The sequence below is a fragment of the Halictus rubicundus genome, unplaced genomic scaffold (genome assembly GCF_050948215.1).
Source record: "Halictus rubicundus isolate RS-2024b unplaced genomic scaffold, iyHalRubi1_principal scaffold0132, whole genome shotgun sequence".
Lineage (NCBI taxonomy): Eukaryota > Metazoa > Arthropoda > Insecta > Hymenoptera > Halictidae > Halictus > Halictus rubicundus.
This window is the reverse complement of record NW_027488673.1, coordinates 231,729-248,280: the sequence shown is the minus strand read 5'-3', so window position 1 is coordinate 248,280 and position 16,552 is coordinate 231,729.

The window sequence follows — 16,552 nt, the reverse complement described above, 5'->3', positions numbered from 1 at the left end:
CCTATATCCTATCCTATCCTCTATCCTATCCTATCCCCTATCCTATCCTATCCTCTATCGTATCCTATCCTCTATCCTATCCTATCCTCTATCCTATCCTATCCTCTATAATATCGTATCCTCTATCCTATCCTCTATCCTATCCAATCCCCTATCCTATCCTCAATCCCATCCTATACTCAATCCAATCCTATACTGTATTATATCCTATCCTCTTTCCTATCCTCTAACATATCGTATCCTCTATCCTATCCTATCCTCTACTCTATAATATCCTCTACCCTATTCTATCCTGTATCCTATACTATCATCTATACTATCCTATCCTCTATCCTATCCTATCCTCTATCCTATCCACTATCCTATCCTCTATCCTATCCTATCCTCTATCCTATTATATCCTCTATCCTATCCTATGCTGTATCCTATCCAATCCCCTATCCTATCCTCAATCCTATCCTATCCTCTATCCTATCACATCCTCTATCCTATCCTATCCTCAATCCTATCCTATCCTCAATCCTATCCTATCCTCTTTCCTATCCCATCCCCTATCCTATCCTCCATCCTATCCTTTCCTCTATCCTATCGTATCCTCTATCGTATAATATCCTCAATCCTATCCATTCCTCTATCCTATCCTCTGTCATATCCTCTATCCTATCCAATCCTCTATCCTATCCTATCCTCTATCCTATAGTATCATCTATCCTATCTAATACTCTATCCTATCCCATCCTCTATCCTATCCTCTATCATATCCTATCCTCTATCCTATCCTATTCTCTATCCTATCCTATCCTCTACCATATCCTATTCTCTATCCTATCCTATATGCTTTCCTATCCTCCATCGTATCCTATCCTCTATCCTATCCTGTCCTCTATCCTATCCTTTCCTCTATCCTCTCCATTTACCTATCCTATCCTCTATCCTATCCTTTCCTCTATCCTATCCTATGCTCTATCCTATCCAATCCCCTATCCTATCCTCAATCCTATCGTATCCTCTATTCTATCCTATCCTCTATCCTATCCTATCATCTATCCTATCCTATCCTCTATCCTATCCCATCCCCTATCCTATCCTCTATCCTATCCTATCCTCTATCCTATCCTTTCCTCTATCCTCTCCATTTACCTATCCTATCCTCTATCCTATCCTTTCCTCTATTCTATCCTATCCTCTATCCTATCCTATCCACTTTCCTATCCTATCCTCTATCCTATTCTATCCTCTATCCTATCCTATCCTCTATCCTATCCTATGCTCTATCCTATCCTATGCTCTATCCTATCCAATCCCCTATCCTATCCTGAATCCTATCCTATCCTCTATCCTATCCTATCGTCTATCCGATCCTATCCTCTATCCTATCCTATCCTCTATCCTATACTATCCTCTATGCTATCCTATCCTCTATCCTATCCTATCCTCTATCCTATCCTATCCTCTATCCTATCCTATCCTCTATCCTATCCTATCCTCTATCCTATCCTATCCTCTATCCTATCCTATCCTCTATCCTATTATATCCTCTATCCTATCCTATGCTGTATCCTATCCAATCCCCTATCCTATCCTCAATCCTATCCTATCCTCTATCCTATCACATCCTCTATCCTATCCTATCCTCAATCCTATCCTATCCTCTTTCCTATCCCATCCCCTATCCTATCCTCCATAGTATCCTTTCCTCTATCCTATCGTATCCTCTATCCTATAATATCCTCAATCCTATCCATTCCTCTATCCTATCCTCTGTCATATCCTCTATCCTATCCAATCCTCTAGCCTATCCTATCCTCTACCCTATCCTACCGTTTGTCCTATCCTATCCTCTATCCTATCCTATCCTCTATCCTATCCTATGCTCTATCCTATACAATCCCCTATCCTATCCTCAATCCTATCCTCTATCCTATCCCATCCTCTATCATATCCTATCCACTTTCCTATCCTATCCTCTATCCTATTCTATCCTCTATCCTATCCTATCCTCTATCCTATCGTATGCTCTATCCTATCCTATGGTCTATCCTATCCTATCCTCTATCCTATATTCTATCCTATCCTCTATCCTATCCTATATTCTATCCTATCCTCTATCGTATCCTATCCTCAATCCTATCCTATCCTCTATAGTATCCCATCCCCTATCCTATCCTCTATCATATCCTATCCACTTTCCTATCCTATCCTCTATCCTATTCTATCCTCTATCCTATCCTATCCTCTATCCTATCCTATCCTCTATCCTATCCTATCCTCTATCCTATCCTATCCTCTATCCTATCCTATCTTCAATCCTATCCTATCCTCTATCCTATCCCATCCCCTATACTATCGTCTAACCTATCCTATTCTCTATCCTATCCTTTCCTCTATCCTATCCTATCCTCTATCCTATCCTATCCTCTATCCTCTCCTATCCTCTAACCTATCGAATCCCATATCCTATCCTCTATCCTACCCTATCCTCTACCCTATCCTATTCTCTATCCTATCCTATATCCTATCCTATCCTCCATCCTATCCTATCCTCTATCCTATCCAATCCCCTATCCTATCCTCTATCGGATCCTATCCTCTATCGTATGCAATACTCTATCCCATCCAATCCTCTATCCTATCCTCTATTCTATCCTATACTCTATCCTATCCTATCCTCTATCCTATCCTATGTTCTATCCTATCCTATGCTCTATCCTATCCAATCCCCTATCCTATCCTCAATCCTATCCTCTATCCTATCCCATCCTCTATCCTATCCTATCCTCTATCCTATCCTATCCTCTATCCTATCCTATCCTCTATCCTATCCTATCCTCTATCCTATCCTATCTTCAATCCTATCCTATCCTCTATCCTATCCCATCCCCTATACTATCGTCTAACCTATCCTATTCTCTATCCTATCCTTTCCTCTATCCTATCCTATCCTCTATCCTATCCTATCCTCTATCCTCTCCTATCCTCTAACCTATCGAATCCCATATCCTATCCTCTATCCTACCCTATCCTCTACCCTATCCTATCCACTATCCTATCGAATCCCCTATCCTATCCTCTATCCTATCCTATCCTCTACCCTATCCTATTCTCTATCCTATCCTCTATCCTATCCTATCCTCCATCCTATCCTATCCTCTGTCCTATCCAATCCCCTATCCTATCCTCTATCCTATCCTATCCTCTATCGTATGCAATCCTCTATCAAATCCAATCCTCTATCCTATCCTATATTCTATCCTATACTCTATCCTATCCTATCCTCTATCCTATCCTATCCTCTATCGTATAATATCATCTATCCTATACAATTCTCAACCCTATCCTATCCTTAATCCTATCCTATACTCTATCTTACCCTATCCGCAATCCTATCCTATCCTCTATCCCATCCAATCCTCTATTCAATCCCCTATCCTATCCTCTATCCTATCCTATCCTCTATAACATCGTATCCTCTATCCGATCCTATCCTCTATCCTATCCTATCCTCTATCCTACCCTATCCTCTATCCTATTCTATCCTCTATCCTATCCTATCCTCTATCCTATCCTATCCTCTATCCTATCCAATCCCCTATCCTATCCTCAATCCTATCCTATCCTCTATCCTGTCCCATCCTCTATCCTATCCCATCCTCTATCCTATCAAATCCTCTATCCTATAATATCCTCTAGCCTATCCTATCCTCTATCCTATCCTACCGTTTGTCCTATCCTATCCTCTATCCTATCCTATCCTCTATCCTATCCTATCCTCTATCCTATCCAATCCCCTATCCTATCCTCAATCCTATCCTCTATCCTATCCCATCCTCTATCATATCCTATCCACTTTCCTATCCTATCCTCTATCCTATTCTATCCTCTATCCTATCCTATCCTCTATCCTATCGTATGCTCTATCCTATCCTATGGTCTATCCTATCCTATCCTCTATCCTATATTCTATCCTATCCTCTATCCTATCCTATATTCTATCCTATCCTCTATCCTATCCTATCCTCAATCCTATCCTATCCTCTATCCTATCCCATCCCCTATCCTATCCTCTATCCTATCCTATCCTCTGTCCTATCCTTTCCTCTATCCTATCCTATCCTCTATCCTATCCTATCCTATCCTATCCTATCATATCCTCTATCCTATCCTATCCTATCCTCTATCCTATCCTACCCTCTATCCAATCCTATCCTCTATAATACCCTATCCTCTATCCTATCCTATCCTCTATCCTATCCTATCCTCTATCCTCTCCTATCATCTATCCTATCGAATCCCCTATCCTATCCTCTATCCTATCCTATCCTCTACCGTATCCTATTCTCTATCCTATCCTATATCCTTTTCTATCCTCCATCGTATCCTATCCTCTATAATATCGTATACTCTAACCTATCCTATCCTCTTTCCTCTCCTATCCACTATCCTATCGAATCCCCTATCCTATCCTCTATCCTATCCTATCCTCTACCCTATCCTATTCTCTATCCTATCCTCTATCCTATCCTATCCTCCATCCTATCCTATCCTCTGTCCTATCCAATCCCCTATCCTATCCTCTATCCTATCCTATCCTCTATCGTATGCAATCCTCTATCAAATCCAATCCTCTATCCTATCCTATATTCTATCCTATACTCTATCCTATCCTATCCTCTATCGTATGCAATCCTCTATCAAATCCAATCCTCTATCCTATCCTATATTCTATCCTATACTCTATCCTATCCTATCCTCTATCCTATCCTATCCTCTATCCTATAATATCATCTATCCTATACAATTCTCAACCCTATCCTATCCTCAATCCTATCCTATACTCTATCTTACCCTATCCGCAATCCTATCCTATCCTCTATCCCATCCAATCCTCTATTCAATCCCCTATCCTATCCTCTATCCTATCCTATCCTCTATAATATCGTATCCTCTATCCGATCTTATCCTCTATCCTATCCTATCCTCTATCCTATCCTATCCTCTATCCTATCCTATCCTCTATCCTATCGTGTCCTCTATCCTATCCTATCCTCTATCCTATCCTATGCTCTATCCTACCCCATCCTCTATCCTATCCAATCCTCTATCCTATACTTTATCCTATCCTCTATCCTATCCTCTATCCTATCCTATCGTCTATCCTATCCAATCCCCTATCCTATCCTCTATCCTATCCTATTCTCTATCCTATCCTCTATCCTATCCTATCCTATCCTCTATCCTATCCTATCGTCTATCCTATCCAATCCCCTATCCTATCCTCTATCCTATCCTATTCTCTATCCTATCCTCTATCCTATCCTATCCTCCATCCTATCCAATCCTCTATCCTATCGAATCCCCTATCCTATCATGTATCCTATCCTCTATTATATCCTCTATCCTATCCTATATCCTATCCTATCCTGTATCCTATCCTATCCTCTATCCTATCCTATCCTCTATCCTATCCTATCCTCTATCCTATCCTATCCTCTATCCTATCCTATCCTCTATCCTATCCTATCCTCTATCCTATCCTATCCTCTATCCTATCCTATCCTCTATCCTATCCTATCCTCTATCCTATCCTATCCTCTATCCTATCCTATCCTCTATCCTATCCTATCCTCTATCCTATCCTATCCTCTATCCTATCCTGTCCACTAGCCCCTATTCTATCCTCTATCCTATAGTATCGTCTATCCTATCCAATCCTCTATCCTATCCAATCCCCTATCCTATCCTCTATCCTATCCTATTCTCTATCCTATCATCTATCCTATCCTATCCTCCATCCTATTCAATCCTCTATCCTATCCAATCCCCTATCCTATCATATATCCTATCCTATCCTCTATCCTATCGTATGCTCTATCCTATCCTATGGTCTATCCTATCCTATCCTCTATCCTATATTCTATCCTGTCCTCTATCCTATCCTATATTCTATCCTATCCTCTATCCTATCCTATCCTCAATCCTATCCTATCCTCTATCCTATCCCATCCCCTATCCTATCCTCTATCCTATCCTATCCTCTGTCCTATCCTTTCCTCTATCCTATCCTATCCTATATCCTATCCTATCCTATCCTATCCTCTATCCTATCCTATCATCTATCCTATCCTATCCTATCCTCTATCCTATCCTATCCTCTATCCAATCCTATCCTCTATAATACCCTATCCTCTATCCTATCCTATCCTCTATCCTATCCTATCCTCTATCCTATCCTATAGTGTATCCTATCCTACCCTCTATCCTATCCTATGCTGTATCCTATCCAATCCCCTATCCTATCCTCAATCCTATCCTGTCCTCTATCCTATCCTATCCTCTATCCTATCCTATCCTCTATCCTATCCTATCCTCTATCCTATCCTATCTTCAATCCTATCCTATCCTCTATCCTATCCCATCCCCTATACTATCGTCTAACCTATCCTATTCTCTATCCTATCCTTTCCTCTATCCTATCCTATCCTCTATCCTATCCTATCCTCTATCCTCTCCTATCCTCTAACCTATCGAATCCCATATCCTATCCTCTATCCTACCCTACCCTCTACCCTATCCTATTCTCTATCCTATCCTATATCCTATCCTATCCTCCATCCTATCCTATCCTCTATCCTTATCCAATCCCCTATCCTATCCTCTATCGGATCCTATCCTCTATAACATCGTATCCTCTATCATATTCTATCCTCTATCCTGTAATATCATTTATCCTATCATATTCTGTATCCTATCCTCTCCTTTATCCTATCTTATCCTCTATCGTCTGCTCTATCCTATCCTATCCACTATCCTATCCTATCCTCAATCCTATCCTATCCTCTATCCTATCCTCTCTTTCTACTATCCAATCCTCTATCGTAACCTCTATCCTATCCTATCCTCTATCGTATGCAATACTCTATCCCATCCAATCCTCTATCCTATCCTCTATTCTATCCTATACTCTATCCTATCCTATCCTCTTTCCTATCCTATGTTCTATCCTATCCTAACCTCTATCCTATCCTATGCTCTATCGTCTCCTATCCTCTGACCTATCCAATCCCCTATCCTATACTTTATCCTATCCTCTATCCTATCCTCTATCCTATCCTATCGTCTATCCTATCCAATCCCCTATCCTATCCTCTGTCCTATCCTATTCTCTATCCTATCCTCTATCCTATCCTATCCTCCATCCTATCCAATCCCCTATCCTATCGAATCCCCTATCCTATCATCTATCCTATCCTCTATCCTATCCTATCGTCTATCCTATCCAATCCCCTATCCTATCCTCTATCCTTTCCTATCCTCTATAATATCGTATCCTCTATCCTATCCTATGCTCTATCCTCTCCTATCCTCTATCCTATCGAATCCCCTATCCTATACTCTATCCTACCCTATCCTCTATCCTATTATATCCTCTGTCCTATCCTATCCTCTATCCTATCCTATCCTCTATCCTATCCTATCCTCTATCCTATCCTGTCCACTAGCCCCTATACTATCCTCTATCCTATAGTATCGTCTATCCTATCCAATCCCCTATCCTATCCTCTATCCTATCCTATCCTCTATCCTATCCTATCCTCTATCCTATCCTATCCTCTATCCTATCCTATCCTCAATCCTATCTTATCCTCTATCGTATCCTATCCTCTATCCTATCCTATCCTCTATCCTATCCTATCCTCTATCCTATCCTTTTCTCTATCCTATCCTATCCTCTATCCTATCCTATCCTATCCTCTATCCTATCCTATCCTATCCTCTATCCTATCCTATCATGTATCCTATCCTGTCCTCTATCGTCTCCTGTCCTCTATCCTAACCAATCCCCTATCCTATCCTGTATCCTATCCTATCCTCTATAATATCCTATCCTCTATCCTATCCTATCCTCTATCCTCTTCTATCCTCTAACCTATCGAATCTCATATCCTATCCTCTATCCTACCCTATCCTCTACCCTATCCTATTCTCTATCCTATCCTATATCCTATCCTTTCCTCCATCCTATCCTATCCACTATCCTATCCAATCCCCTATCCTATCCTCTATCGGATCCTATCCTCTATAAAATCGTATCCTCTATCATATTCTATCCTCTATCCTGTAATATCATTTATCCTATCATATTCTGTATCCTATCCTATACTTAATCCTATCCTCTATCCTACCCTCTATCCTATCCTATCGTCTATCCTACCCAATCCCCTATCCTATCCTCTATCCTATCCTATTCTCTATCCTATCCTCTATCCTATCCTATCCTCTATCCTATCCAATCCTCTATCCTATCGAATCCCCTATCCTAGCATCTATCCTATCCTATATCCTATCCTATCGTCTATCCTATCCAATCCCCTATCCTATCCTCTATCCTATCCTATTCTCTATCGTATCCTCTATCCTATCCTATACTCTATCCTATCTTATCCTCTATCCTATCCTGTCCTCTATCGTCTCCTATCCTCTACCCTATCCAATCCCCTATCCTATCCTCTATCCTCTCCTATCCTCTATAATATCGTATCCTCTATCCTATCCTATCCTCTATCCTATCCTATCCTCTATCCTATCCTATCCTCTATCCTATCCTATCCTCTATCCTATCCTATCCTCTATCCTATCCTATCCTCTATCCTATCCTATCCTCTATCCTATCCTATCCTCTATCCTATCCTATCCTCTATCCTATCCTATCCTCTATCCTATCCTATCCTCTATCCTATCCTATCCTCTATCCTACCCTATCCTCTATCCTATCCTATCCTCTATCCTATCCTATCCTCTATCCTATCCTATCCTCTATCCTATCCTATCCTCTATCCTATCCTATCCTCTATCCTATCCTATCCTCTATCCTATCCTATCCTCTATCCTATCCTATCCTCTATCCTATCCTATCCTCTATCCTATCCTATCCTCTATCCTATCCTATCCTCTATCCTATCCTATCCTCTATCCTATCCTATCCTCTATCCTATCCTATCCTCTATCCTATCCTATCCTCTATCCTATCCTATCCTCTATCCTATCCTATCCTCTATCCTATCCTTTCCTCTATGCTATCCTATCCTCTATCCTATCCTATCCTCTATCCTATCCTATCCTCTATCCTATCCTATCCTCTATCCTATCCTATCCTCTATCCTATCCTATACTCTATCCTATCCTATCCTCTATCCTATCCTATCCTCTATCCTATCCTATCCTCTATCCTATCCTATCCTCTATCCTATCCTATCCTCTATCCTATCCTATCCTCTATCCTATCCTATCCTCTATCCTATCCTATCCTCTATCCTATCCTATCCTCTATCCTATCCTATCCTCTATCCTATCCTATCCTCTATACTCTCCTATCCTCTATCTTCTCCTATCCTCTATCGTATCCTATCCTCTATAATATCGTATCCTCTATCCTCTCCTATCCTCTATCCTCTCCTATCCTCTATCCTATCCTATCCTCTATCCTATCCTATCCTCTATCCTATCCTATCCTCTATCCTATCCTATGCTCTATGCTATCCTATCCTCTATCCTATCCTATCCTCTATCCTATCCTGTCCTCTATCGTCTCCTATCCTCTATCCTATCCAATCCCCTATCCTATCCTCTATCCTATCCTGTCCTCTATCGTCTCCTATTCTCTATCCTATCCAATCCCCTATCTTATCCTCTATCCTATCCTATTCTCTATCCTATCCGTTCCTCTACCTTATCCTCTATCCTATCTTATCCTCTATCCTATCCTATCCTCAATCCTATCTTATCCTCTATCGTATCCTATCCTCTATCCTATACTATCCTCTCTCCTATCCTATCCTCTATCCTATCCTATCCTCTATCCTCTCCTATCCTCTATCCTGTCGGATCCCCTATCCTATCCTCTATCCTATCCTATCCTCTATCCTATCCTATCCTCTATCCTATCCTATCCTCTATCCTATCCTATCCTCTATCCTATCCTATCCTCTATCCTATCCTATCCTCTATCCTATCCTATCCTCTATCCTATCCTATCCTCTATCCTATCCTATCCTCTATCCTATGCTATCCTCTATCCTATCCTATCCTCTATCCTATCCTATCCTCTATCCTATCCTATCCTCTATCCTATCCTATCCTCTATCCTATCCTATCCTCTATCCTATCCTATCCTCTATCCTATCCTATCCTCTATCCTATCCTATCCTCTATCCTATCCTATCCTCTATCCTATCCTATCCTCTATCCTATCCTATCCTCTATCCTATCCTATCCTCTATCCTATCCTATCCTCTGGCCTGTCGTATCCTCTGGCCTGTCGTATCCACTAGCCCCTATCCTATCCTCTATCCTATAGTATCGTCTATCCTATCTAATCCTCTATCCTATCCCATCCTCTATCCTATCCTCTATCATATCCTATCCTCTATCCTATCCTATTCTCTATCCTCTCCTATCCTCTACCATATCCTATTCTCTATCATATCCTATATGCTTTCCTATCCTCCATCGTATCCTATCCTCTATAATATCGTATACTCTAACCTATCCTATCCTCTATCCTCTGCTATCCACTATCCTATCGAATCCCCTATCCTATCCTCTATCCTATCCTATCCTCTACCCTATCCTATTCTCTATCCTATCCTATATCCTATCCTATCCTCCATCCTATCCTATCCTCTGTCCTATTCAATCCCCTATCCTATCCTATATCCTATCGTATCCTCTATCGTATGCAATCCTCTATCAAATCCAATCCTCTATCCTATCCTCTATTCTATCCTATACTCTATCCTATCCAATCCTCTATCCTATCCTCTATCCTATCCTATCCTCTATCCTCTCCTATCATCTATCCTATCGAATCCCCTATCCTATCCTCTATCCTCTCCTATCCTCTATCCTATCGAATCCCCTATCCTATCCTCTATCCTGCCCTATCCTCTTCCCTATCATATTCTCTATCCTATCCTCTATGCTATCCTATCCTCTATCCTATCCTATCCTCTATCCTATCCTGTCCTCTATCGTCTCCTATCCTCTATCCTATCCAATCCCCTATCCTATCCTCTATCCTATCCTATCCTCTATCCTCTCCTATCATCTATCCTATCGAATCCCCTATCCTATCCTCTATCCTATCCTATCCTCTACCGTATCCTATTCTCTATCCTATCCTATATCCTTTTCTATCCTCCATCGTATCCTATCCTCTATAATATCGTATACTCTAACCTATCCTATCCTCTATCCTCTCCTATCCACTATCCCATCGAATCCCCTATCCTATCCTCTATCCTATCCTATCCTCTACCCTATCCTATTCTCTATCCTATCCTATATCCTATCCTATCCTCCATCCTATCCTATCCTCTGTCCTATCCAATCCCCTATCCTATCCTCTATCCTATCCTATCCTCTATCGTATGCAATCCTCTATCAAATCCAATCCAATATCCTATCCTATCCTCTATCCTATCCTATCCTCTATCCTATCCTATCCTCTATCCTATCCTATCCTCTATCCTATCCTATCCTCTATCCTATCCTATCCTCTATCCTATCCTATCCTCAATCCTATCCTATACTCTATCCTATCCTATCCTCTATCCTATCCTATCCTCAATCCTATCCTATACTCTATCTTACCCTATCCGCAATACTATCCTATCCTCTATCCCATCCAATCCTCTATTCAATCCCCTATCCTATCCTCTATCCTATCCTATCCTCTATAATATCGTATCCTCTATCCGATCCTATCCTCTATCCTATCCTATCCTCTATCCTATCCTATCCTCTATCCTATCCTATCCTCTATCCTATCCTATCCTCTATCCTATCCTCTATCCTATCGTGTCCTCTATCCTATCCTATCCTCTATCCTATCCTATGCTCTATCCTACCCTATCCTCTATCCTATCCAATTCCCTATCCTATACTTTATCCTATCCTCTATCCTATCCTCTATCCTATCCTATCCTCTATCCTATCCTATCCTCTATCCTATCCTATCCTCTATCCTATCCTATCCTCTATCCTATCCTATCCTCTATCCTATATTATCCTCTATCCTATCCTATCCTCTATCCTATCCTATCCTCTATCCTATCCTATCCTCTATCCTATCCTATCCTCTATCCTATCCCATCCTCTATCCTATCCTCTATCATATCCTATCCTCTATCCTATCCTATTCTCTATCCTCTCCTATCCTCTACCATATCCTATTCTCTATCATATCCTATATGCTTTCCTATCCTCCATCGTATCCTATCCTCTATAATATCGTATACTCTAACCTATCCTATCCTCTATCCTCTGCTATCCACTATCCTATCGAATCCCCTATCCTATCCTCTATCCTATCCTATCCTCTACCCTATCCTATTCTCTATCCTATCCTATATCCTATCCTATCCTCCATCCTATCCTATCCTCTGTCCTATTCAATCCCCTATCCTATCCTATATCCTATCGTATCCTCTATCGTATGCAATCCTCTATCAAATCCAATCCTCTATCCTATCCTCTATTCTATCCTATACTCTATCCTATCCAATCCTCTATCCTATCCTCTATCCTATCCTATCCTCTATCCTCTCCTATCATCTATCCTATCGAATCCCCTATCCTATTCTCTATCCTCTCCTATCCTCTATCCTATCGAATGCCCTATCCTATCCTCTATCCTGCCCTATCCTCTTCCCTATCATATTCTCTATCCTATCCTCTATGCTATCCTATCCTCTATCCTATCCTATCCTCTATCCTATCCTGTCCTCTATCGTCTCCTATCCTCTATCCTATCCAATCCCCTATCCTATCCTCTATCCTATCCTATCCTCTATCCTCTCCTATCATCTATCCTATCGAATCCCCTATCCTATCCTCTATCCTATCCTATCCTCTACCGTATCCTATTCTCTATCCTATCCTATATCCTTTTCTATCCTCCATCGTATCCTATCCTCTATAATATCGTATACTCTAACCTATCCTATCCTCTATCCTCTCCTATCCACTATCCTATCGAATCCCCTATCCTATCCTCTATCCTATCCTATCCTCTACCCTATCCTATTCTCTATCCTATCCTATATCCTATCCTATCCTCCATCCTATCCTATCCTCTGTCCTATCCAATCCCCTATCCTATCCTCTATCCTATCCTATCCTCTATCGTATGCAATCCTCTATCAAATCCAATCCAATATCCTATCCTATCCTCTATCCTATCCTATCCTCTATCCTATCCTATCCTCTATCCTATCCTATCCTCTATCCTATCCTATCCTCTATCCTATCCTATCCTCAATCCTATCCTATACTCTATCCTATCCTATCCTCTATCCTATCCTATCCTCAATCCTATCCTATACTCTATCTTACCCTATCCGCAATACTATCCTATCCTCTATCCCATCCAATCCTCTATTCAATCCCCTATCCTATCCTCTATCCTATCCTATCCTCTATAATATCGTATCCTCTATCCGATCCTATCCTCTATCCTATCCTATCCTCTATCCTATCCTATCCTCTATCCTATCCTATCCTCTATCCTATCCTATCCTCTATCCTATCCTCTATCCTATCGTGTCCTCTATCCTATCCTATCCTCTATCCTATCCTATGCTCTATCCTACCCTATCCTCTATCCTATCCAATTCCCTATCCTATACTTTATCCTATCCTCTATCCTATCCTCTATCCTATCCTATCCTCTATCCTATCCTATCCTCTATCCTATCCTATCCTCTATCCTATCCTATCCTCTATCCTATTATATCCTCTATCCTATCCTATGCTGTATCCTATCCAATCCCCTATCCTTTTTTTTTTTTTTAAACGGGTATTTGTCTCTATTTCATTTTCTAAAATTACAGAATCACCTAAAAATTACAATGTCTGTCGTAGTTAAAACTATTTCGCTTATTCAAAATTGTTTGTAAATCTAATACAGTATAATAGTGCTTAGTATAATATAGTATAGTATAGTATACGAAATGCAATAAATTCAAATTCAAATTCAAAAACACTAAAATAAACTAACTTCTTATTTAACTTTTAACGTATCTTATCTTATTTTATTCGCTACTGTAAATAATTTTCTAGCCTCTATGTATATATATATATATATATATTTCTATAAATGTTCTTATTTTCTAGTCTTAAACGCTACCTTATTTTTAATTGATTTTTTTGGTTTTTTCGCTCTTAGCCTAATTTAACCTATCATTAAAACGCCTGCGCGTGGTCTAAACGTGTCAAGGTGTCGATACTTTCTCTTACTCTAATTTTTTATTCTTAACTGTATGTTACTTCTTTTATTTTACACGATATACAAAATCTGCTTTGGCGAAATGCCAGCCCTGCTCTCTGGCTTTCCAAATAGCCCCCACACGGTTTTATCGTACCCGGCGTTTTCTTAGGTGTTTTCGCGATTATGGTTCCGTACGAAAATTGACCTATCGGGCCGAAATTCGGTATACGCCTATTTCGGAGGGTGGCGAGTCTTTCGGGGTCGGATTGGAGAAGTATTCTCCACCCTGAAAAACTTTTTCGATTTTGCCCCCTCCTTTCCGAGCTGTGGGAAAAATTACCTCGAATTTTGAGATTTTCAAAAAGCTGACCCGGTAGTCGGTTAGGGCTCGGATAGAGCTTTACAACGAGCCGTCGCACGCCTAGATCGGATAAAGTCTAAGTTTTTCTTATATACCGGGTGTCCCATGAATTTTCGACTGAAAAAATTTTCTGGGTAGGCTATCCTCTTGGGGGGGGGGTATCTCGGGGTTGGCGACTGGCCTCCGAAGAGATTTCGGAGGTAAACGATTTTCGCCTCCGGCCCCCCGTTCTCGAGATAACGACCCTAACACCTACAGAGATAGGTTTTACGAGAAAACTTCCTATAGGGCGATTGCTTCTTATGTCTATCCCTATCCGTAGCTGCACTAATAGATGTGGGTTAGTTATATAAAAACCGCTAGTTCTCTCTTGTGTTCAAGGTCAAATGATCTCTTTTCCTACTTTTCTCTACTCTTTCCTATTTTTAGGCACTAAACCCTTTCTCCTACCTTATTTTTATGAGATACGACCGACCCCTCGCGGTGTGGTCCCTCTTCCTGGTCCGTGTGTATCGGTTTATCTGGTGGTACTTCTCTATTTCGAAATTTTTTCCCTAAATTCCTCACTTTAAGTCCTTTTTTCTCACTTTCAGTTAATGCACTTCTGTTCTCAATGTGTCCCTCACTCCGACCATTAATTTTAATTATACTAATAATTTTTTCTTTTTACAGGTTTTTCACCGGCACTCTCCGTTCCTTGATTTACTGGAAGGAAGGGGTTTTCGTGTCGAGTAATCTCCGCACGCACAATAATCTCCGCACGCACAAGCCCGTCTTGTTTTATTAATTAGTAACTAGTTTATTATTTTCTCTCTTTTTTTTTTTTTCTAGATATTCCGGACCGTGGTATTTCATCGATTCGTGCGACCGAGTGGGTTTTCCACGAGGAAAAAACCGTACCGTACGAATTCCCGATAATAAGTAAGTACCTTAATTAATTAATTAATTAATTTTAATTTACTTTACACTGTGTCTCGATCCACTTTGTTCAGTTTAATAACCGAATTCACGTGATTTGAACCCGGAGATTCGGGACTAGTCCCCCGGGGGAGATTTGCTCTTATTTTCCTCGAAATCGCGCGAATTAATTATCTTATTTGTAATTCTTCTTTTAATTAATGCTTGAAACTCACTTCGAGTTTAACTTCTTTGTTTCTTTCGCGGCTATAGACTCAAAAATCTGCTGTTAAGCTCCGATTACCGTGGCGGTTCACTTTGCTCTGATTTGGATTTTATCCGTTGGGGCTCGCGTGACCTGTAGCTATCCCCTCCCGCTTGACACTCCGCGTGTTTTTTCTATATATACTTGTTGTTCTATTTTGAAACGGCCTTGAGTGCCTCCTATGTTGTTTTCAAAGATTTTGGTTTTTCGACTGTACTGGTTGTTCGTGTACGAGACCGTTGTCATGCCCTAGTTTTTCTTCTTCTACCCTTGCTAGCAATATTCATGCCAAAGTATACCATGTCTTATTTCTTTTATGAAAATCAAATTAACCGGTATGCTTAACGGCAGAGTTTGAACTGTTCGGTTATTACAATATAGTTCTATTTCTAATCGCCCGTTTTCTTGTGAAGCCTAACGTCGAGATTTTCACCTATAGTCGCTATTTCAGCTCGATCCAATCCCCTATCCTATCCTCAATCCTATCCTCTATCCTATCCCATCCTCTATCATATCCTATCCACTTTCCTATCCTATCCTCTATCCTATTCTATCCTCTATCCTATACTATCCTCTATCCTATCGTATGCTCTATCCTATCCTATGGTCTATCCTATCCTATCCTCTATCCTATATTCTATCCTATCCTCTATCCTATCCTATATTCTATCCTATCCTCTATCCTATCCTATCCTCAATCCTATCCTATCCTCTATCCTATCCCATCCCCTATCCTATCCTCTATCCTATCCTATCCTCTGTC